Consider the following 27,005-nt stretch of genomic DNA (forward strand, 5'->3'; position numbering starts at 1 on the left):
ACTTTATGTAATAACTAGATATTATGTAAATATAAGATGTGGTACACTGTACCACTTTATGTAATAACTAGATATTATATAAATATAAGATTGGTGCACTGTACTACTTTATGTAATAACTAGATATTATGTAAATATAAGATGTGGTGCACTGTACCACTTTATGTAATAACTAGATATTATGTAAATATAAGATGTGCACTGTACCACTTTATGTAATAACTAGATATTATGCAAATATAAGATGTGGTGCACTGTACTACTTTATGTAATAACTAGATATTATCTAAATATAAGACGTGGTGCACTGTACCACTTTATATCAGAACTAGATATTATGTAAATATAAGACGTGGTGCACTGTACCACTTTATGTAACAACTAGATATTATGTAAATATAAGATGTGATGCACTGTACCACTTTATGTAATAAATAGATATTATGTAAATATAAGACATGGTGCACTGAACCACTTTATGTAATAACTAGATATTATGTAAATATAAGGTGTGGTGCACGGTACCACTTTATGTAATAACTAGATATTATGTAAATATAAGGTGTGGTGCACTGTACCACTTTATCTAATAACTAGATATGTAAATATAAGATGTGGTGCACTGTATCACTTTATGTAATAACTAGATATTATGTAAATATAAAATGTGGTGCACTGTACCACTTTATGTAATAACTAGATATTATGTAAATATAAGATGTGGTACACTGTACCATTTTACGTAATAACTAGATATGTAGATATAAGATGTGGTGCACTGTACCACTTTATGTAATAACTAGATATTATGTAAATATAAGGTGTGGTGCATGGTACCACTTTATGTAATAACTAGATATTATGTAAATACAAGGTGTGGTGCACTGTACCACTTTATGTAATAACTAGATATTATGTAAATATAACATGTGATGCACTGTACCACTTTATGTAATAACTAGATATTATGTAAATATAACGTGATGCACTGTACCACTTTATCTAATAACTAGATATTATGTAAATATAAGATGTGGTGCACTGTACCACTTTATGTAATAACTAGATATTATGTAAATATAAGATGTGGTGCACTGTAACACTTTATGTAATAACTAGATATTATGTAATAACTAGATATTATGTAACTATAAGACGTGATGCACTGTACCACTTTATGTAATAACTAGATATTATGTAAATATAAGATGTGGTGCACTGTACCACTTTATGTAATAACTAGATATGTAAATATAAGATGTAGTGCACTGTACTACTTTATGTAATAACTAGATATTTAAATATAAAATGTGGTGCACTGTACCACTTTATGTAATAACTAGATATTATGTAAATATAAGATGCGGTGCACTGTACCACTTTATGTAATAACTAAATATGTAAATATAAGATGTGATGCACTGTACCACTTTATGTAATAACTAGATATTATGTAAATATAAGACGTGGTGCACTGTACCACTTTATGTAATAACTAGATATTATGTAAATATAACATGGGATGCACTGTACCACTTTATGTAGTAACTAGATATTATGTAAATATAATGTGATGCACTGTGCCACTTTATCTAATAACTAGATATTATGTAAATATAAGATGTGGTGCACTGTACCACTTTATGTAATAACTAGATATTATATAAATATAAGACGTGGTGCACTGTACCACTTTATGTAATAACTAGATATTATGTAACTATAAGATTTGATGCACTGTACCACTTTATGTAATAACTAGATATTATGTAAATATATGATGTGGTGCACTGTACCACTTTATGTAATAACTAGATATGTAAATATAAGATGTGGTGCACTGTACCACTTTATGTAATAACTAGATATTATGTAAATATAAGACATGGTGCACTGTACCACTTTATGTAATAACTAGATATTATTTAAATATAAGACGTGATGCACTGTACCACTTTATGTAATAACTAGATATTATGTAAATATAAGATGCGGTGCACTGTACCACTTTTTGTAATAACTAAATATGTTAATATAAGATGCGGTGCACTGTACCACTTTATGTAATAACTAGATATTATGTAAATATAAGATGTGGTGCACTGTACCACTTTATGCAATAACTAGATATTATGTAAATATAAGACATGATGCACTGTACCACTTTATGTAATAACTAGATATTATGTAAATATAAGATGTGGTGCACTGTACCACTTTATGTAATAACTAGATATTATGTAAATATAAGACGTGATGCACTGTACCACTTTATGTAATAACTAGATATTATGTAAATATAAGATGCGGTGCACTGTACCACTTTTTGTAATAACTAAATATGTAAATATAAGATGCGGTGCACTGTACCACTTTATGTAATAACTAGATATTATGTAAATATAAGATGTGGTGCACTGTACCACTTTATGTAATAACTAGATATGTAAATATAAGATGTGCACTGTATTACTTTATGTAATAACTAGATATTTAAATATAAAATGTGGTGCACTGTACCACTTTATGTAATAACTAGATATTATGTAAATATAAGATGCGGTGCACTGTACCACTTTATGTAATAACTAAATATGTAAATATAAGATGTGATGCACTGTACCACTTTATGTAATAACTAGATATTATGTAAATATAAGACGTGGTGCACTGTACCACTTTATGTAATAACTAGATATTATGTAAATATAAGATGTGGTGCACTGTACCACTTTATGTAATAACTAGATATTATGTAAATATAAGGTGTGGTGCATGGTACCACTTTATGTAATAACTAGATATTATGTAAATATAAGGTGTGATGCACTGTACCACTTTATGTAATAACTAGATATTATGTAAATATAAGATGTGGTGCACTGTACCACTTTATGTAATAACTAGATATGTAAATATAAGATGTAGTGCACTGTACCACTTTTTGTAATATCTAGATATGTAAATATAAGATGTGGTGCACTGTACCACTTTATGTAATAACTAGATATTATGTAAATATAAGACGGGGTGCACTGTACCACTTTATGTAATAACTAGATATTATTTAAATATAAGACGTGATGCACTGTACCACTTTATCTAATAACTAGATATTATGTAAATATAAGATGCGGTGCACTGTACCACTTTTTGTAATAACTAAATATGTAAATATAAGATGCGGTGCACTGTACCACTTTATGTAATAACTAGATATTATGTAAATATAAGATGTGGTGCACTGTACCACTTTATGCAATAACTAGATATTATGTAAATATAAGACATGATGCACTGTACCACTTTATGTAATAACTAGATATTATGTAAATATAAGATGTGGTGCACTGTACCACTTTATGTAATAACTAGATATTATGTAAATATAAGACGTGATGCACTGTTCCACTTTATGCAATAACTAGATATTATGTAAATATAAGACTTGGTGCACTGTACCACTTTATGTAAAAACTAGATATTATGTAAATATAAGACGTGGTGTACTGTACCACTTTATGTAATAACTAGATATTATGTAAATATAATATGTGCACTGTACCACTTTATGTAATAACTAGATATTATGCAAATATAAGATGTGGTGCACTGTACCACTTTATGTAATAACTAGATATTATCTAAATATAAGATGTGGTGCACTGTACCACTTTATATAAGAACTAGATATTATGTAAATATAAGACGTGGTGCACTGTACCACTTTATGTAATAACTAGATATTATGTAAATATAAGATTGGTGCACTGTACCACTTTATGTAATAACTAGATATTATGTAAATATAAGATGTGGTGCACTGCACCACTTTATGTAATAACTAGATATTATGTAAATATAATATGTGCACTGTACCACTTTATGTAATAACTAGATATTATGCAAATATAAGATGTGGTGCACTGTACCACTTTATGTAATAACTAGATATTATCTAAATATAAGATGTGGTGCACTGTACCACTTTATATAAGAACTAGATATTATGTAAATATAAGACGTGGTGCACTGTACCACTTTATGTAATAACTAGATATTATGTAAATATAAGATTGGTGCACTGTACCACTTTATGTAATAACTAGATATTATGTAAATATAAGATGTGGTGCACTGTACCACTTTATGTAATAACTAGATATTATGAAAATATAAGACATGGTGCACTGTACCACTTTATGTAATAACTAGATATTATGCAAATATAAGATGTGGTGCACTGTACTACTTTATGTAATAACTAGATATTATCTAAATATAAGACGTGGTGCACTGTACCACTTTATATCAGAACTAGATATTATGTAAATATAAGACGTGGTGTACTGTACCACTTTATGTAATAACTAGATATTATGTAAATATAAGACATGATGCACTGTACCACTTTATGTAATAACTAGATATTATGTAAATATAAGATGTGGTGCACTCTACCACTTTATGTAATAACTAGATATTATGTAAATATAAGACATGGTGCACTGTACCACTTTATGTAATAACTACATATTATGTAAATATAAGGTGTGGTGCACGGTACCGCTTTATGTAATAACTAGATATTATGTAAATATAAGGTGTGGTGCACTGTACCACTTTATCTAATAACTAGATATGTAAATATAAGATGTGGTGCACTGTACCACTTTATGTAATAACTAGATTTTATGTAAATATAAAATGTGGTGCACTGTACCACTTTATGTAATAACTAGATATTATGTAAATATAAGATATGGTACACTGTACCATTTTATTTAATAACTAGATATGTAGATATAAGATGTGGTGCACTGTACCACTTTATGTAATAACTAGATATTATGTAAATATAAGGTGTGTTGCACGGTACCACTTTATGTAATAACTAGATATTATGTAAATATAAGGTGTGGTGCACTGTACCACTTTATGTAATAACTAGATATTATGTAAATATAACATGTGATGCACTGTACCACTTTAAGAAATAACTAGATATTATGTAAATATAACGTGATGCATTGTACCACTTTATCTAATAACTAGATATTATGTAAATATAAGATGTGGTGCACTGTACCACTTTATGTAATAACTAGATATTATGTAAATATAAGATGTGGTGCACTGTAACACTTTATGTAATAACTAGATATTATGTAACTATAAGACGTGATGCACTGTACCACTTTATGTAATAACGAGATATTATGTAAATATAAGATGTGGTGCACTGTACCAATTTATGTAATAACTAGATATGTAAATATAAGATGTAGTGCACTGTACTACTTTATGTAATAACTAGATATTTAAATATAAAATGTGGTGCACTGTACCACTTTATGTAATAACTAGATATTATCTAAATATAAGATGCTGTGCACTGTACCACTTTATGTAATAACTAAATATGTAAATATAAGATGTGATGTACTGTACCACTTTATGTAATAACTAGATATTATGTAAATATAAGACGTGGTGCACTGTACCACTTTATGTAATAACTAGATATTATGTAAATATAAGATGTGGTGCACTGTACCACTTTATGTAATAACTAGATATTATGTAAATATAAGGTGTGGTGCATGGTACCACTTTATGTAATAACTAGATATTATGTAAATATAAGGTGTGATGCACTGTACCACTTTATGTAATAACTAAATATGTAAATATAAGATGCAGTGCACTGTACCACTTTATGTAATAACTAGATATTATGTAAATATAACATGTGATGCACTGTACCACTTTATGTAATAACTAGATATTATGTAAATATAATGTGATGCACTGTGCCACTTTATCTAATAACTAGATATTATGTAAATATAAGATGTGGTGCACTGTACCACTTTATGTAATAACTAGATATTATGTAAATATAAGACGTGGTGCACTGTACCACTTTATGTAATAACTAGATATTATGTAACTATAAGATTTGATGCACTGTACCACTTTATGTAATAACTAGATATTATGTAAATATAAGATGTGGTGCACTGTACCACTTTATGTAATAACTAGATATGTAAATATAAGATGTAGTGCACTGTACCACTTTATGTAATAACTAGATATGTAAATATAAGATGTGGTGCACTGTACCACTTTATGTAATAACTAGATATTATGTAAATATAAGACGTGGTGCACTGTACCACTTTATGTAATAACTAGATATTATTTAAATATAAGACGTGATGCACTGTACCACTTTATGTAATAACTAGATATTATGTAAATATAAGATGCGGTGCACTGTACCACTTTTTGTAATAACTAAATATGTAAATATAAGATGCGGTGCACTGTACCACTTTATGTAATAACTAGATATTATGTAAATATAAGATGTGGTGCACTGTACCACTTTATGCAATAACTAGATATTATGTAAATATAAGACATGATGCACTGTACCACTTTATGTAATAACTAGATATTATGTAAATATAAGATGTGGTGCACTGTACCACTTTATGTAATAACTATATATTATGTAAATATAAGACGTGATGCACTGTTCCACTTTATGCAATAACTAGATATTATGTAAATATAAGACGTGGTGCACTTTACCACTTTATGTAATAACTAGATATTATGTAAATATAAGACGTGGTGCACTGTACCACTTTATGTAATAACTAGATATTATGTAAATATAAGATGTGGTGCACTGTACCACTTTATGTAATAACTAGATATTATATAAATATAAGATTGGTGCACTGTACCACTTTATGTAATAACTAGATATTATGTAAATATAAGATGTGGTGCACTGCACCACTTTATGTAATAACTAGATATTATGTAAATATAATATGTGCACTGTACCACTTTATGTAATAACTAGATATTATGCAAATATAAGATGTGGTGCACTGTACCACTTTATGTAATAACTAGATATTATCTAAATATAAGATGTGGTGCACTGTACCACTTTATATAAGAACTAGATATTATGTAAATATAAGACGTGGTGCACTGTACCACTTTATGTAATAACTAGATATTATGTAAATATAAGACGTGATGCACTGTACCACTTTATGTAATAACTAGATATTATGTAAATATAAGATGTGGTGCACTGTACCACTTTATGTAATAACTAGATATTATGTAAATATAAGACATGGTGCACTGTACCACTTTATGTAATAACTAGATATTATGTAAATATAAGGTGTGGTGCACGGTACCACTTTATGTAATAACTAGATATTATGTAAATATAAGGTGTGGTGCACTGTACCACTTTATGTAATAACTTGATATGTAAATATAAGATGTGGTGCATTGTACCACTTTATGTAATAACTAGATATTATGTAAATATAAAATGTGGTGCACTGTACCACTTTATGTAATAACTAGATATTATGTAAATATAACATGTGGTACACTGTACCACTTTATGTAATAACTAGATATTATGTAAATATAACGTGATGCACTGTACTACTTTATGTAATAACTAGATATTATGTAAATATAAGATGTAGTGCACTGTACCACTTTATGTAATAACTAGATATTATGTAAATATAAGATGTGGTGCACTGTAACACTTTATGTAATAACTAGATATTATGTAACTATAAGACGTGATGCACTGTACCACTTTATGTAATAACTAGATATTATGTAAATATAAGATGTGGTGCACTGTACCACTTTAAGTAATAACTAGATATGTAAATATAAGATGTAGTGCACTGTACCACTTTATGTAATAACTAGATATTTAAATATAAGATGTGGTGCACTGTACCACTTTATGTAATAACTAGATATTATGTAAATATAAGATGTGGTGCACTGTACCACTTTATGTAATAACTAAATATGTAAATATAAGATGTGGTGCACTGTACTACTTTATGTAATAACTAGATATTATGTAAATATAAGACGTGCACTGTACCACTTTATGTAATAACTAGATATTATGTAAATATAAGATGTGGTGCACTGTACCACTTTATGTAATAACTAGATATCATGTAAATATAAGACATGATGCACTGTACCACTTTATGTAATAACTAGATATTATGTAAATATAAGACGTGGTGCACTGTATCACTTTATGTAATAACTAGATATTATGTAAATATAAGATGTGATGCACTGTACCACTTTATGTAATAACTAGATATTATGTAAATATAAGACGTGGTGCACTGTACCACTTTATGTAATAACTAGATATTATGTAAATATAAGATGTGGTGCACTGTACCACTTTATGTAATAACTAGATATTATGTAAATATAAGGTGTGGTGCACGGTACCACTTTATGTAATAACTAGATATTATGTAAATATAAGGTGTGGTGTACTGTACCACTTTATGTAATAACTAAATATGTAAATATAAGATGCAGTGCACTGTACCACTTTATGCAATAACTAGATATTATGTAAAATAACATGTGATGCACTGTGCCACTTTATGTAATAACTAGATATTATGTAAATATAATGTGATGCACTGTGCCACTTTATCTAATAACTGGATATTATGTAAATATAAGATGTGGTGCACTGTACCACTTTATGTAATAACTAGATATTATGTAAATATAAGACGTGGTGCACTGTACCACTTTATGTAATAACTAGATATTATGTAACTATAAGGTTTGATGCACTGTACCACTTTTCACAAACATGATGAAGTGCTAGACAATATGAAAACTTTTTTGGGGTGGGCGACTGATTGAGAAGCCTGATTTGAATGAACCATATTTATGACTTGTGACTATGCTATTTTATGTATTTTTTATGTACTTAATTTGTAACCAAATTACTGATCTCATCAGTACAGAATAAGTTCTAATGTTGTTGTTGTTGTTGTTGTTGTGTCTTTCGGCTTTTCCCGTTTAGGGGTGGCCACAGCGGAACTCCAGTTCATTAATGATTGGCAGTAGATTTTTACGTGCCGAGTTGCCAGCTCTGACGCACAACCTTCAACGAAGGTACGCCCATTCACGCATGTCTCCACACAGAGCAAGCTCCAGCTGAGAATCAAACCGGACAGCGTCTTACTGTGAGGCAACAACGCTACCACAGTAATTTCTAATATGGCCCATAAAATATTCTGATGTTGTGTGCTTAGTAGAAACCATCAAATTAACAGAAGCATTACCAATCCAAGGAACTGATAACAGAATCCTGAAATCATGGAAAGCAGTCATTCCCATGGATTCACTTTTGTACCTTCAAAATGGATCATGACAATCACAGAGACAGTGTATTCATCTCCACCATCAGCATTCTAAGTTCAGGAGCAGACAGCTACTGGTCAGCTCTCCTATCCTGGAGGAATGGTTTGAGGAGCCGAAGGTCCATATGATCTTTGGTAAAAAGCAGGAAACTCGCATCTTAGGGTAAAATAGGATGGGGAATGATGCCCCACTATCCCTGCACTTGCTGTTCCCACAGTTACAGAATGTAAATGGGTACCTCAAGAATGATGGCCTCTGCCTCCAGTTTTGCAACTCCTCATAGGAAAAATGAAAATAAAAATAAAAATCTTGCGTGTGACCCCTCATAAGGCTAAATATTGAGCTGTAACAAAATAAATTTCCCAATGAGTCAGTTGGCTCACCCATTGAATGATTACATCTTACCAAACAATAGACAAGCCCCCCCAAAAAACAGAAAACATAATTACAAGACATTGTGTCATTTTAATTATGATATTACTCTAGTTTCAGTTCTGGCATTTAAGTCTGAAAGTTTCTTAAAATGTACTTACTGTACCTGTTGTTTCACTCCATATGACATCTGGACAACTCAGAAGAAATTCAAATGTTTGACCTGTGGTACAGAAGTAATTAAATTACTAACTAACAATGTGAAACTTAATAGTTATTTACACAACTACTGGCAGCAAGTGAAACAGAGGTGCTAAGTCATAGTTAACTATATACTGTGAAATAGTTGAATTCTGCAGCTACTGCTAGGAAATTTGTCTATGTAACAATGAGTTTGTAGACTACTGACACAGCTTAAATGATATCTTGTCAGACAAAGGCTACAAATATGATTAAAGCTGCAAGAACACATTTTATGCAAAGCTTTATTTATTTTATGAATAATATGAATATATGACACTAACACTCATAAATATTTGACACAGAGAAAAATATGTAAAAACTATTGCTTGCAAATAATAAAAAAATTGACAACCATAATGTCAAAAGTACATCAGTCCTCTATATTACAGACTCATGATGGATACTTGAGAACAGTGAGAAAGCAATCCACAACTACAAATAAAGCAATTAAGCAAAGGGTAAAACCAGTGATTTGGCAAAAAAAATGACACTTTGAATTATTAATTAAGAAGAAAGTGAAGTAGGAGAGTGGAGAAAAACTGCATGCCCTCAGACGATACTATAAACAGCATTATTGTTAAAAAGTCTAACCAGATCTAAAATGCTGGTCTATGTATTCCACTTGTGTTACTTAGACAGATTAACTTAAGTAACTAAGTCAAGAAAAAGAATCCGATGTAAAGGTCCTCTTAATTTAGTGTCCCTCTTTTGAGCAACCTTCACAGCTGCGTGATAAATGGAACCCACAATGTATCAGCAGTAGTGGTCGAGGGGGGTGGGTCAAAACATTTTGGATGATGAATAATGGCTTTTTGATAACCATGACAATAGTGAGAAGATAGACATCTAACTTGATACTAAAACTCTTCAGAACATATAAAGATCCAAGTCCAGGCCACCTAGAAATCAGTAACAATTTATATCCAACTGACCCCCAAAACAGAGAAAGTACACAACGTTCCCTAAACATATGTGTTCTGTTCCAGTGGGCCCATCATAACTCCTCCAGTTTTTCCTGAGTGCAGAGAAGAAGATAAAAGCACTTTGATGAAAAATGATATGACTTTTAGGAGGTCAGACAATGTATGCTTTCCATCATAAATAAAGCAAGAGATAAGGAAGAACAGTTTGGAGACATTCTTGATTAAAGCAACAGTCCTTGTGGAAATATCACTGGTACAGACTAAAAGCAGGGACAGCAGGTATAAAGACGAATATAGGGTTCAAGCTTATATCAAAGAAAGGAATGAAGCCACTCAAAGAGGAATAAATGATCTATAATAATAGAAACCAAAAGCTGCAGGTCATCAGATGACTGAGATGTATGCTCCAAAAACAAATAAAAATATTATTGATGGCCTGGTTGCCAGCAGAACTCAAGAGAACCAGATTACAGATAGAACAACAGAACAAACCAAACTCCTGTACTATCCAAAATTAAAAAGCTTTTAAGAACTCAAAATTAACTTACTAGCATGAGCTAAGCGATTTTAAAAGTCTCTGGTATCCTGAAGCAAATGCTTTTAACATGGTATGATGAAGAAAGGCAACAGCAAAATTTGGCAGAATAGAATTTGGCTGAAGAGAAAACCAAGGTGGAGTAAACAGAGTGCCAACCATTTGATTATTTTAAAGACACGTGCCACATAGCACATAAGGATGTCAACAATTTAAAGTTCTCCTTGATCTGTACCACGGTAATGTAGTGTAAGACCTGTATAAGAGAACATTGAAGACTTAACTGTTTAAAGAAAAGATTAGATGGGACAGCCTGCAGTATGAAAAGTTGCTTAGAACAAAGAACTATTCAAAACAGTATTTAGCTGCAAAAACAGCTGATCTCACATGTGCCTTATATGATAAAATGCACCGAATTTCTAAGGAAGGGTATCAAGGGTTGTAAACAGTTCACCGATGTTTTCCATCATATTGTTCCTAAATGTGGAAGAAGCACAAATCTGTACTCTAAATACTAAAAAATGAAATGCGAATTAACAGAGCCTCAATGACTACTATCAAAGCTACCAAGAGGAAGATAAATTAATTTAAAGCAGAACCATAATACAGTAAATTCTCAGTTACCTGGAACTTAAGCAACTAGATTTCTCAAGCAACCAGAAAAAAAAAATCAAGGAACTACAGTGCAATTTTCATGAATTGCACTTTCTGCCCCCCCCCCCCCGTAAAAACATACCTTATGTTTTTAGAGTTTTATAAAGGAAGATAGGAATCAATTCTCTCTCTCCCCAACCTAAGAACAGGTCAAACTAAACAAATAGCATAGGGTACAGTATTAGTCGGGCCTATTTTTAACAGTAACTTTCAAGCAACCAGAAACGAAAGTTATCCGGCATCTACCAATCCCCTTGGGTGCCGGTTAAGAGAGTTTACTGGCTACAACCTGGTGATACTTATGTAAAACAAAATCATAGAAAGCAATAAAATGCATTTACTTATTAATAAGAGTGATAATAATAATATGCAATTAATGTTATTAGATTTTAGAAGTGTTTTGTGTTGCTCACATATGTTTATAGACATTTACGTATTGATATGTAAAGAGTCCATGTCAGTTTAAAACTCTGTTGAGCAGTTTCAGTGATTGTTACTCACTGATTGCAGCATTGTGACTATAAAGGGACCACAAAACATCAGGGACAGGTACGTTTTCTCTTATCCCCATCAGGGCCAGATTCAGCACTAGGTGACCTAGGCAACTGCCTAGGGCCTGCTGCTTAGAAGAGTGGTAGCTGCAACATTCATTTAATTAGATAATTATAAATATCAAGTAAAAATTTTACTTTATTTTACTTTTTTCTTTTGCTAATCTTTCAGAAATGTTTGCATATTTAGTCGTCTTATAGCCCAGACAATGAGACAAATGCATTATACGTTTTCCAGTCCAGTAGAGAAATGCACAGAATTATTGATTTCCTAACTGGAATAGCAGCACACAGGTAGAAGCTAAGCCTTATTGATGATTTCCAAACTGGAAGAGGTACAAGCTTTGATTATGTAGCAGTATTATGCATGCTACGAACTTGCAGGGTAAGATATAAGGTGTGTGTGTGTGTGTGTGTGTGTGTGTGTGTGTGTGTGTGTGTGTGTGTGTGTGTGTGTGTGTGTGTGTGTGTATTGCCCTAGTTAGAAAGGACAGGTTAGTTAATTGATTTACTCAGGCTCTAATCCTGTACCATGGCTACAGGAGACAAGAGCCTTAACTCTGCACCATCTATAAGCGTACCTGTCAACTGTCCCTGATTTTGACTCAGATTTTAGCTCTGTCCCTTAGTAATGAGAGTTATAGACTTTTTACTGCAGCAAATGTATATATTAATTCACACTGATTGCTGACACTGCAGTGCAGTATAGGGGGGTGGGGGGCTGCACTCCTAAGTGTGTCCACCTTCAGAGGAGTCATTAAATGGAAGCCCCATCTGCCTCCCTCAGTGGTAGGTGCAGCAAGATCTTTTACAGCCACCTGATCTAACAAATAGAGTGGGGGTCTTAATACAACATAAAACACATTATTTACATATTAACAAAATTCAAAGATTACTTTACTGCAGAGGTGCTGAAAGTGATTAATTAACCTGTAAACATTCAGTCATTGTGTAAAATGAACTGTCTAAGGAAGGCTGACTTAAAAGTTACTAAGCTGTGTTTCATGTCGTGCATGATACACTGACCCATAAAATTGTTTCTCTAAGAAAATGGTTTATATCTTGAGGGATGGAAAACCTCAAGCGTCAACAGAAAGATGCACACTTCAAAAAGTGCTACATCCTGTCTGCATATTGAGAAGAAATAACCGACTTTACAGTGCCACACACGGTGATGAGAAGGTATGTGCAACATGCAGAAATGTACCACCATTATTTATCAAGCTTTTGAATAAGTGGTGTTTTGGGGCCAAGTCTGAAATTATTTATATACTTTACCATCTGTTTTCTAAGCCGAAGCCCATTAATAATCTTTAATTTAAAAGTTCCTCTAGTTATGTAGCAGTTCCTTCAGTGATGCACATTTCTGCATAAAATCACTGGGGCTGATCCAGGTGACACACTGCTTATGTACAGCTGTAAAACACATTTCCAGATGTAATGTCTTGGAGGAAAGGTACAGTACACATCATTGTGACTGTTTTGACAAGCTCACCATGGTTACAAGAATGGCAGTCTTGGTCATATACAAATTAACTTCTCTACATTCTGTACTCCAACTGTAGCATGTAAAGTTTAATTTTTATGTATTCTATACCAACTTCTTCAAGTACAAAATAATGTCTCTACATTCTGTACACCAACTGCACCATGTACAAAGTAACCTCCCTACATTCTGTACACCAACTGCACCATGTACAAAGTAACCTCCCTACATTCTGTACACCAACTGCACCATGTACAAGGTAACCTCCCTACATTCTGGACACCGACTGCATCATGTCCAAAGTAACCTCTCTACATTCTGGACACCGACTGCATCATGTCCAAAGTAACCTCTCTACATTCTGGACACTGACTGCATCATGTCCAAAGTAACCTCTCTTCATTCTGGACACTGACTGCATCATGTCCAAAGTAACCTCTCTACATTCTGAACACTGACTGCATCATGTCCAAAGTAACCTCTCTACATTCTGAACACTGACTGCATCATGTCCAAAATAACCTCTCTTCATTCTGGACACTGACTGCATCATGTACAAAGTAACCTCTCTACATTCTGAACACTGACTGCATCATGTCCAAAGTAACCTCTCTACATTCTGAACACTGACTGCATCATGTCCAAAATAACCTCTCTACATTCTTCACGCCAGCTGCATCTTGTACAAAGTAACTTCTTTACATTGTGTAGAACAGCTGCACCATGTACAAAGTAACCTCTCTAGATTCAGTACCCCACCTGCTCCATATACAAAGTAACTTTCTTCAATGTGCACACTAATGAGCTTTGATTTGCACTGTTGAAAAATACCTTTCTCTGAACAGAGGTGATAGTAGCCCCCAGAAGCGAATCACTTTCAAAATCATTCAGTAAAGTCATTCTTTGTAAATCCTTGAGACTGATGGGTACATTTATCTGTCTTTAAGAAAATATTCAGGAACATTTCAGTGAATTATGAAGTCAGTGTATGCTGTGTCAGGCTGCTTATGCAAGATAATAGTGTTCTGAAATGTGCATTCATGTCAGAATAGCACAGCATATTATTTTGTGCTTGTAATTCCTGGATCTGCCAATCACTAATAATCCTCCAATCACCTCCAACACATCTGTTCATCTATCCTCATTCAGTAACTTCTCACCAATAATCTTCCAAATTATCCACCAGTCACCAAAACTGCCCACCAAACTATTTACCTTCAGACCCAGATACAACCATCTACACAGATAACCTCAAAATCACCTAACAGTTTCGACTGGTCTCCCATAACCAACTAACAGAACCCCATCTCAGCTGCCACAGCTCTTGCACGAGGCCTCCTTCAGCTTCAAGGCAAATTCTTACCTCATATACATCACCTTTTCAAATACAACAAAAGCTCTTGGCTACCACTGAACTATAAGCTCTGCTCAAACTTGGTAACAATGAGGTGGTCTTCAAGGAGACAGACAATTGTACTGCCTTTACTTCTCTAAATAATCTAGCTAAACAAGCAGGCACAAAACTAAATATTTCAAAAACTTGCTCTACCAGGCAAACCCAAATATTTCTGGCAGAAAGTAAATCTCACAGGCTGAAAATCCAGAGATCCCACCTCCTCCCCATTACCATCCAGATCTCTCAAGGCCACCTCTCAACCTTTGACTTTCTCAAGGAATTCTGCCATCTCCCTAGTACTGCAACCTGTACTTCTCCCCCAACCCCCCTTTGTCTCCCCCTCATCATCCTTATCATTAACCCTCCTTTTTCCAATTTTCATCATGGTGTTGAGGTATCATGTCAACTGTCACAATCTCTGTAGATTCATTGCTACTCTCCTACCTTCTGCAACACTCATGACTGACTGCTACAGGTCTTTTCTCACAGAATTCAGCTTCCTCTTTGCCGGATACCCTCATTTCCTCTTGCCTTCTTCCTGTCTGTCTAAAATCTTCTTCACCAGATTCTATTTTACATTTCCACAGATGTGACTGAACCACTATAATCTGTTTCATTTGACCTTGTCTGCAATTAGAGCTACTTTGGCTTCTGTTCTGATGTCCTCATGTCTTCATCTGTCCCACAGTATACATCCTACCACCTATCTAAGGCAATTCATCTTGATCACCTCTAGCTTCCTCAACTGCTCTGCCTTTACTGCCCAGGTTTCTATACCATACAGTAGTACTGGTTGCACCACTGTTCTGTGCACCTTACTTTTCAGCTTCTTTGGCATTTTTCTGTCATACACTACCATTGACATTCTGTGGTAGGTAGCTTCAGCCCCTATGAGTCAATTTTTGGTATCATCTTTCAGACTTACTTTCCTTTCCCTCAACCACCTCTCCCAGATCCTTGAAGCTGTTAACTTATTTTACCTTAATTACATTGTGTCTGCCACCTTTACAGGACTGTTGTATCTAGATTGTGTGGTTTCCCTGAGCTTGAGCTCCAAAACCAGCATTTTGACATTAAGAAGGTTTTCTGACTGCACTCTTTTGGCAGAAGTGTGCTCTAGCAAACCTATCTGAGTTGTGGGCTTCTGGCTGAAAGCTTATTGTGTGTTTTCCTGATTGGTCTGTAGGTCTTGCTTTTGGGAAACTTGTTTTTTTGATCCTGTATAAGCCTAGTGTTTGTATGGGTTTGTGCTCAGTTCCTCAGAACTGCTCTTGATTACAGGGAATCAACCGGCCCTGGGAATTATAGGCCCATGAACTTGACTAGCCTCATCTGCAAGGCCATGGAAACAATTATTATGGACCATATTAACAAGGACATAGGTAATCTCCAAATTCTGGACCCAACCCATTATGGATTTGTTAAAAATAGATCATGCCTGTTAAACATGGTTGACTTTTTGAGGAAGTCACCAAGGTCTTGGAGAAAGGAAACACAGTGCATACCATGTATCTTGACCTAGCCAAGACACGTCACACAATTCCCCATTCAGGTATTATAGACAATATTTCCCAGTTGGAAATTAACCCCTACATTACCAGATGGGTAGCCAGCTGTCTCACCGACAGGACACATGCTGTCAAAGACCAGTAACCAGTGGAATACTACAGGGTTCTGTGTTGAGCCCCTTACTGTTTGGAATTTATTTCTCAGAAGTCCAGGCAAACTTGAATGGCCTTTGGCTGACGAAGTTTGGTGACAATTGCAAATTAGCAGCAATCATTGAGTTTCCCAGTGAAGTTACTATACTGCAGACAGGGTTAACGCGAACAGATGATTGGTGTCAAAGCCATGGATTAAAGCTAAATGCAAAAAAATGCATTATTATTCCCTTTGGGAAAGCTGACATCCCTGCTAACTGCATTATAGACAGCACCCCCCAAGTGTAAACCCAATGGTACATGATCTGGTTAGTGAAGTTGTTTGCAACCTGAACTTTGACCACCACATATCCACAGTAGTAGAGAAATCCTTCTGTGTGGCACATCCAGTAAGTAAAGGCATCACATCTAGCTCTAAGGAGATTATAATTCCATTATACTCAGCCCTCATCAAACCAATAATTGAGTACAATGCTCCCTTTTGCTTGTACCTCACCAGACAACTGCAACAATTGGAGGTACCACAGAGGTTTCTCACCAAGAAATTACAGGGTACACAAAACAAATGACTGAAAGCCCTGTCACTGTATTCTATCTCCTACAGGTTGCTAAGGGGTGACCTGTGCCTGGCTTACAGGGCAGTATCTGACACGGCCCTTATGGAAATGCTACACATTTGTAAATCAAACTGTATTAGAGTCACTCACTCCAGGGATCTTAACCTAGCATCTGACATGAACAAGTCATGCTGGAGACATAGATACATCTCCCAGAGACAGACTTCCAATTCAAGTGAAACAGAACACCTTCTGGCCCTAATGAAACGCAACTTTATCAATGGATAGGTGACCACAAATTCACTCCTGGGGTGGTGCTCATGTCCCTCCTGGACAGAGGAAGTCAGTATTAACTACCATAGACCCTTACCTCTGCAAATTTCACTCACATCACCACTGACAATTGGGGCAACTTGGGATAAATATGGCTAGGCTTGTAAGGGCTCTTGGGCTGTTAGCCTAGTAACCATGTATGAACCTATGACCCTATGAACCAGCTGCTGCTAAACAAATAAAAATAAGTATTATTTTGCACTTCTGCTGATTATTTTGTGTATTTCATAAGAATCCTGTATTTCTCATACTTTAGTAGAGTTTCAAAGCTAAACTGTTTCCCTGGTGATGTAGTACTAACTTACATTGTTTCTGCAATTTTTACAGGACTTGTAGTATCTAGATTGTCTGGTTTCCCTGATCTTGAGCTTTAAAACCAGCATTTTTCCATTAACAGGGTTTTCTGACTGTACACTTGTGGCATAAGTGGGCTGTAGCAAACCTATCTCCCTGGTTAAAACCATAGTAAAAAACTGAAACCATGGACAGTCACTTTCCTACTATCACTGTGGCCAGCCTGGTGGACATAGGCATCCTGAGTTAATGTAGCAATTGTCTCATGTATACTAACAACCACTTAATCCTAAAAGAAACAAACACAGTATGTGAGAGATGTAATTACACTATGAAAATTGAGACACAACTCTCACATACTCTCACATACTCACAAATCAAATAACAAACAGGTTGTCAGCACATGCATATCTTTCCCTCATTAAATATGGTTAAAACACAAAAACCCTCAGACTTAGAGGTACTCACAATTAACTCACCAAAATCTCAGAGGTCTCACATATGCTGCCACAAGAAACCACATGCAAACAAAACCAAGTCAACACCAGTCACTACACATAAAAATACACATCACGGTGTCTCCACAAGCAAGCCACTAAGGCAAAACACCACACATTCAAACAGCTCAGTCATAGCTGAATCCCCCATCAGGCACTGACCAGGTTGGAGAGACAGTTACAGTCAGCTGCCTATGAGAGGCCAAGATTCACCAAATCACATGGACACTCAGGTCATTCAATCACAAGTACCTGTATGACTCAATCATAGTCCATGTGGTGTGAATGACCAGAGATGTACCTCCCTAAACTGGGTTCATATCATAAACTTGAAAGACTAAAACATCGAATGACAAAACATGGAACTGCAAATGTTGAAAGCTGATAACCGCGAAAGCTTAAAACTTCGAAAACGGAACCTCTGAATACCATCGGTTGGCCATCTGCTCATCCGTGCAACCTGAAACGTAACTCTAACAAACACAACCACACCTCTGTAATAATCACAACACCATCCATTCACCAAATAACACTAAGCTGCAAACATTTATGTGAACTAGTCTAATGTGCACAACTGAAAGTAAATCGTAAACGCAAAAGCAGCAAAGCAGCACACAACAATTCTTCCAATATAAACACGGAATACACAAACACTACAAACTATTTCTCATGTGGGGGGCTTTGCCCCCCACACCCTCTCTACTTAAATATACCAACTCCTAGATTGCATCACAGTGGAGGTAATAGTGAAGCCGCGGAAACGGCCCACCGAATTCTTTCCCTAGGTAAGAATTCGATGTTCCGCAGCTTCAATAATCTCAGTCTTCGATGTTTCAGGTTCGATGTTATGTCATTCGATGTTTTAGTCTTTTGAGTTTATGATATAAGCCCCCTGGACTATATGAAGAGTGGCATGATGGGCCTCTCTGAATGTGTGTGTTGCAGATAGATTTGAGCCTTGCATTGAGTAACATTCTGCCCTCACCAAGAATGATACTACAGAAAATGATTGACCTCAAGAATTGGCTTAGCTACTGGTGTCATTCCATCGGGATCCAGTATTTGTCAGCTTGGTACTTTTCAAAATAGAAGTCTTTTCAGCTTGGTACTTTTCAAAATAGAAGTCTTTTGAAACGCCAGAACTGTTAGGTGCTGCATTACCTTGTGGCAGGAAACCAGGTATTCACTTCTGAAGTAGTTTGAATAATAGCTATAAAAGCATTAGTCTGAGCTTTTGGCAACCTTGGGTAGATGCAGGGGGACACTGATGTCTCCATGGAGGAGATGTGAGGACCACTCTCCTACATGAAAAAATGAGTTTCCCATTTTGCTTTCTTGCTGTATCTGCAAGGATTTAGATGTAATGGGCCACAGTTACATCATGCATGTTGCATTATGATAGTCTAAGAACATTAGAGTTTTTCCACTACATTATCTGATGTCTGGGTCATGTCTGATTCCTGTGTGAGCCAGTTGTCCAGTTTGCACACTGCCGCACTTCACACAAACCAGATAAGCACAGCCAAACCTGACATTCATTTTTCTTCATTTCCCCTGTTTGCGCTACATGGTGCATAGCACAAACACTGGCCAATATTAAAAAAAAGAAAGAAAAGGGAGAGGTAGTTGAAATGAGGAAAAGCAATCTATGACATACACAGCAGAAAATGATATTACACATGAGATATTTCTACTTAGGTCTGGATTTGAACTCTCACTCCAGTGCACCATCAGAATACAGGATGGGTGCCTTATCCTTCTTTGCCACACCAACAGCTTTGAAGCATATAACTTCACTCAATATGCAGACAACCAACTGCAATAGCATCTACAGTGATATCAAACCATACAAGTATTTGTACATGTATTAGTTTTGGATGTAGTGCACCTAGTGATCACACAACCTGTCATGATTATTGCTTGCAAATATACAGCTCTGTCTTACATTTGTGTGTTTGTTGGCCATTCTTCATTTATCTGAGCAATATTCTGAGATATGCAGTGAGAATGCCATTCTATATCATTGGCCTTAAGATGTGTGAGGATATTTAGTGGAAATAATATTGTATGCAGTTGCCAACAAATGAAGGGCAGGCTGGATGTTAAGGAACACAACCTGTGACTCATGTGCTGCTTGGTTACATTTCCAACCTTACATCTAACATTTTGAAGATCTAACCTGACATACCCAGTTTAACTAAGGTAGCCTGCAAAGCTGTTGTGTTTTTCCTTCTCCCAACCACTAATCATTCACAGTTGCAATCCACTAAAAACAAACAACAATGAAGTGCCTACACTTTGTTTACATCTTCTACATGGATTCAGCTTTTTGGGATTCAGCAATTCTAATGAGTTCACAGCTCATCTTCATTTTCACCATGCTAACATCTACACCATAAAGGCAACCATGTAGCTAGGCAAACTGATGGTGGGGACACTTATTTATGTTGGAAAGACCGCACATAATGCTACTTCTTCAGGATATATCTCTACAGAGAAGTACTGCACTTCAGAAGGTATGCTTCCATTTGGTCAGCTACATGTTGCATATGCTGGAATGTATTTAAGAAATATCTGAAGCATAGGCTTTTACACTTTTATCTATGTGTTAGTTAGAAGTGCACTGATGACATGGGCATGTTTGTCAGGCCATTTCAGAGGTACACATGATTGCCAAGACATGAAAATGGAATGTTTTTTGATAAATATGTACAAATATTTCAGGGAGAGTTCTTTTGATAAAACATTTAGCATTTCTAAGAGGATTTTTAGCAAAATTGAGTCATTTTCCTGTTCTTTTGGGGGTGAGCATAGGTGAGTCACTGTTATGGAACAAACAAGGATTGACTGTTCTTTTGTGGAGTAGGCAAAGGTGAGTTACTGTTATGGCACAAACAAGAATATGTTGCTATATTAGTGTGATACAAGGATATGCCACTCATTCTTATTATTACACTCCAGGTTCAAGACTTTCCTTGTAAATGCAGCAGTTGACATGGTTCTGTCTCTGTAGACTCCTTTCCATCGCTGCATTCCAAATGTTTTGGTATATGCAGGACAAACCAGCACTGAGTCCACACAGATGCCTTATAACTTATTGAATAGCTCCACCATGTTTGGATTGGTTGATTAGTATGTAATTCATATGCTTATGCTGTAATTAGCATGCCTTGGTGTTTGCCTGGTTTGCGAGGGGGTGTGCACCTCTAAACTGTGCTTACTGAATCTAAAACTTTCCGCGACCATGTGTGCATCAAGCTGTGACATGCACACAGTGAAAAACAACCATATAGGCTTTATTGAATCCTGGGGATAATTTTTTTTTGGAAAATAAACTAAAAATCGTCTCAGTCTCAAACCTTAAAATCACCGTCTACTGTAATTAATCTAGAAGCCCTAATCATTTGTTCTCTGAGATATTTCATTAAAAAGGGGATGATTGCTACTAAAGTGTGCATAGTTATTCTTAAAAGTATCCTTTCTTAATAATTTGCTCTCAGCACTATTTGTAAAATTCATAAAATGTTAATATCTAAATAGTTAACAACAGAACCAAAATAACTTAATGAAAATTCTAAAAAGTCATACATATATTTAAATTATGAATATATATATTGCACTCTTCCATAGAACCAGGCCACATAAAGAGGTCATCAATAAACATTTAAAAAAAAAATGACATTCTTATAAGCATCAGTGGTAATAAAATGCATGTCTCCCATCACGCCATAATTAGGTTGACAAATGAGAGCAATGCAATATCCCCATAGCCACTCTTTTAAGTTGCTTATAAAATCTTGAATTAAATAAAAATAATTTTCCATAACATCCATTAAAATACAAAGTATGTTAATCAATTTATTGCTCATGCTTGTGAACCTACTAAGAAAAGATTTTAAAAAAACTCAAGTCCTTCTCCTCTAGAGAAGGAAGTATAAAAAGAAGGATCTTCTACTGTTAACATAATGTCTTTATTGCTGCTATTTTTTCATGGAAAAATATGTTAATTTGTTTAAAAATGCCAAGAATGTTTTATATAAGAAGAAAGGAGTTGTACTTTGAGAGTAAGAAAAAATAACAACTATAAAGAATGCCTTCAGTATCCCTACCTGCAGTTGATATAATAGGCCTAAAGGGTGATGGGAACATATCTTAGGAGCATTGACTTTCATAAAATTATGGCAATCAATTTGCTTTGAGATAACAAATAGCACAATTTCAACAGAACTACATCTTTTATGACTACCATATAAAGAACAACAGTATATTCACCATTATTAGCCAATGTGGCTTCTGTGCGTTTTATATATTCATCCTCACATTGATCACAAAACCACTCTCCTCATCAGCTTTCATATACCTTAAATTATACATAGCATTTCTTTCTTCCAAGAAGTATTGTAAAATTGTAAAAGAAATGTGTTTAACTTTACTAATTAACATAATTCTTGTATCTTTCCCATAAACATCCTAAGATATTTGTATTGATTAAGCTGGGTGTAAATACAGAAGGCTTCATAAAATTCTGTTCAAATGCATTAGCATCATTCATAATAAATTTTAAATGTATATTCCTTGCAAATGTTTTAAGACTGACTAGTGTTCTGGCAATATTCACTTCAGCACTAGGAAAAATGATACGCCTGTATTAAGTACTGATAACTGACATGACGTAAAAGCCACATCTTTTTCAACACAAGTACTAGTGTCCAAGTTGGAAAATGTTATGAATTTCTTGAAGGTCTCCACCTCCCACTTGTTCCCTTTTCCCTTGCAACAACAGCTACATAACTGTTGTTTGAATGCAGTTGGATCACTGAATCTTGATGCAAAGTATCACATCCAATATCTGTTTGCAGGGACACAATTATTTACAGTCTCCTCATTAATGAAGAATCTCATTCAAAAAACATGATGCCTATTGGAGGTCATGTGACAAGGAAACAGATTGCACGTTCATCTATAGACACACAGACACACACACACACACACACACACACACACACACACACACACACACACACACACAACTCTGCACCCATCTGCACCCATTATTTCCATTTACTGTATAGTACAGTGCAGTAACATTTCTAGCATAGACTAATGCCCTCATGATTTCAAAGATACTTTGTTGCATACTTTGTTCTGTCCTCAAGCAACAAGAGGAGGAAATTCAAAGATGCTCCATGCTTTGCTCTTCTGATTTAAAGGCACTCAAGCAACAAGTACAGAGGAGGGATTTCTGCCTTGAGCAGTCTGCCCATTGCGCTGCATCCCTCTGCTACTTCGTGTCCCTTGACCTTCAGTCACAAGACAGAGGTCACATAAATTGAATAAGTTAATGAAAAAAATGAAAATTAAATTATTTAAATAGCTGAACATGGGCCCCCTGAAGTTGTGGGCCCCAGGCAGCTGCCCATTTGCTCCTATTATAATCCACCACTGTCCATACCTCTAGAAGTGCTGCCAACCTCTGGGTGGCTGACTGCAAAGAACACAGTGTCTGATACCATGCAAGAACATCTCAAAAATAAAGTGGACCTGTTTCATGTAAGCCCAGATAATAGAAGAGTAGAACTAAAACAAGACTAAAACTTTCATCTGAAGAGGTGTCAGGGTAGCAACTCACACAGAACTGAAATCCTATGTTTTAATGGCATATCACTTTAAATAACTGGGCCACAGAGCTTTGAACCAACCGCAAGCAATTATGTTATGCACTGAGGAAAGATGAGGTACAGATAATGTCAGTAAACCAAACAGGGTGATAGCAGGGTGTGAGAACTTACAGGATGGTCTGCAGGTCAAATGGGGTACTTAATAAATGCAATGTCCCTGAGATGGAAAGAAGAAGATTCTTTATCAATAGAGACCTATTTCTGCATGGCTAACTTGTTCTCAAGCGCAACATCCACACTATCCATTCTTGACCCAAATTCTATTTTGCTACCACTGTAGGCAATGTTAGGGGACAAAATAACAGAGGAACCCTGCCATACTGTATGTGTAGCTATGATGGCCATCTTTAAAATATTCAACTTCAGACAATTGATTGCCATGCGGTTATGGATTAATTCCAAGTCTTCAGCTGGATTACTAACATCAGACACCATTTTCCAAGGACAAGGGAGCAGTAGAGTTGCATGTCAACAGCATAGCAATGGCTTTGGAAATGTCTGCTTCATATTACATCTCCTAAAGGAAGCATAGAGACAGTGAATAGTAATGAGCCTAGAATTAAATTCTGAGGTACACCACAATTAACAAAGTAATGGGCAGAGGAATTCACCATTGACACTATTCTTTGTGTGTGCAAAGAGAGGTAAGATGCAAACCAATCCACAGTACACCGCTAATGCCATAGAAGATTTTAAGATGGTCAAACAAGATATCATGATTCATTGAGTCAAAAGCAGATGAGAAATTCAACAGGACCAGAAAAGAATAACTATATCTGACTCTAAGGATATCAATACAGGTATTACTGAGGGCCATTTCAGTACTGTCTAGCATGAAAGCCAGACTATAATGGATCATAAATGTCATAATCTCATAAATAAGATGCCCATTGCACATAAACCACCTTCACCACAACCTTACTGAAAAAGTGAAGGTTGATGATAGGTCTATAGTTTTCCAAATCACTGGGGTCTACGCCAGCTTTTTCAGTATAGTAGTAAGCTAGGGCTCCTTCAGTAGAAATGGAAAACGTCCATCCCATAGAAAAGCTGTAACGGGATGGTGCAGGACTAGAATCAGCTCATCTAGACCAAACAATATAGTATAGTATAGTATAGTATAGTATAGTATAGTATAGTATAGCTAGAGGAAACAAGAGACACAAAGTTGTAAAGATGTCATAACTGAGCAGCAAGTACTCTCACCATCTCAAAGATGGCAATGCTTCCATAAGACTAGCTACATGCTGTGCTGATACAGTGTGTGTGAAATCTCATGTGATCAAGACAAGTTTAGTGGCAAATCATTGAGCAGCCGGGTTACCTTCCTCAGAAGGTAAAAGCATATAGCCAAGCAGTAGATATTGCACAGATTTATGACCACCCAGAAGAGGGTAGCTGGTCAGAGTTCCACTCCAGAGGTCTACCAGCACAAGTAAATAGTCTTTATCTAGGAAATCTTGGCTGGTAAAGTGAGAAAAGATCATCCAAGACAAGCTTATCATTGGTTATTTCATCCCAATGCATTTTCCACTCCATGCTACATTTAGACCTCCTCAGCTCATGCAGCACAAGATTACATGCTGAAACCATGGCTGTCATGGTCTGAAGTGAGGCATGTACTGATAGCAGCCAAGACAACAAGAGTAGTTTTTGTTTTTCTTTGCCCTCACTGCTTTCTGATCATTGCTTAATTGCTCCATTTTTTCCCTATCATTGGCATGAGGATCAATTGTGAGGGTCTATCATTTAGGCAGCCATCACGTCCCTTTGCAGGTTTAGCATCCAAGAGTGAAGGATGCATGCAATGGGCTGTCCACACTGGTTATCCCTCCCATTCACAAGTGGTGGTGTCAGCAAGCCGCCATGCCCTTCCATCCTGAAGCTCAGATGGTGGTTTTGTTAGTCTCCATCAAAGATATTGTACCACCCTGTGTGCTTGCTGAGCACCCATGACACAACACAACCCTCCTTCACTTCTTCTCCTTCTAGTGCCAAGACTGCTAATCAAACTCTTGTCACCTAGGTTGCAGTTTCATCCCTCAGCATCTCCACAGACCCAGGCTTGATGATGTCACCATCAGTTTCCCATAGCAGATATCAACCAGCTCCTCTGCTCCACAAGAAGTGCAGTCATGCAAAAGCTGGTGCAACACAGGATGTTAGGAGGCTGGGCTGACTATGACCAAGCCAAAAGTCCTGTACTGAACCAGTCCAAGGTTGGCTATTCCCCTTTTAGTATGTTTATTAAATTTATTTTTGTTCTATAGACATGTGACATCTTAAAAATGCCGACAACCATATGGCCGACACCATATGGTCGACATTTGAAATGCCGACAATGTGGAACCACCATCTCAGTACAGTGCAGAATGGAAAGATGTTCCATTCCTGCACTGTAGTGCGATCTTGGAGTTGGTATATTAAAGTTACGTGGGGGGACGTAGCCACCCGCTAGCAGTGTAAAGGAAGTTTTTTTTTCCTTTTTCGCGGTCTACTTCCATTGTCAGTATTTCAAATGTCGATCATATGGTGTCAGCCATATGGTTATCGGCATT

At 35.6% G+C, this 27,005-nt stretch overlaps 1 long non-coding RNA gene across 1 annotated transcript in view; it reads right to left on the reverse strand.

Moving 5' to 3' along the window:
* Positions 1–27,005, reverse strand: part of LOC122788322 — a 97,790-nt gene that overhangs the window by 65,271 nt on the left and 5,514 nt on the right. Inside the window, exon 2 of the long non-coding RNA XR_006362637.1 lies at positions 9,806–9,862. This is a non-coding gene — a long non-coding RNA (uncharacterized LOC122788322). The remainder of the gene's footprint in view (positions 1–9,805; positions 9,863–27,005) is intronic.

The sequence above is a fragment of the Protopterus annectens genome, chromosome 13.part0 (genome assembly GCF_019279795.1).
Source record: "Protopterus annectens isolate FY-2018-M chromosome 13.part0, PAN1.0, whole genome shotgun sequence".
In the NCBI taxonomy this organism is placed as follows: Eukaryota; Metazoa; Chordata; order Ceratodontiformes; family Protopteridae; genus Protopterus; species Protopterus annectens.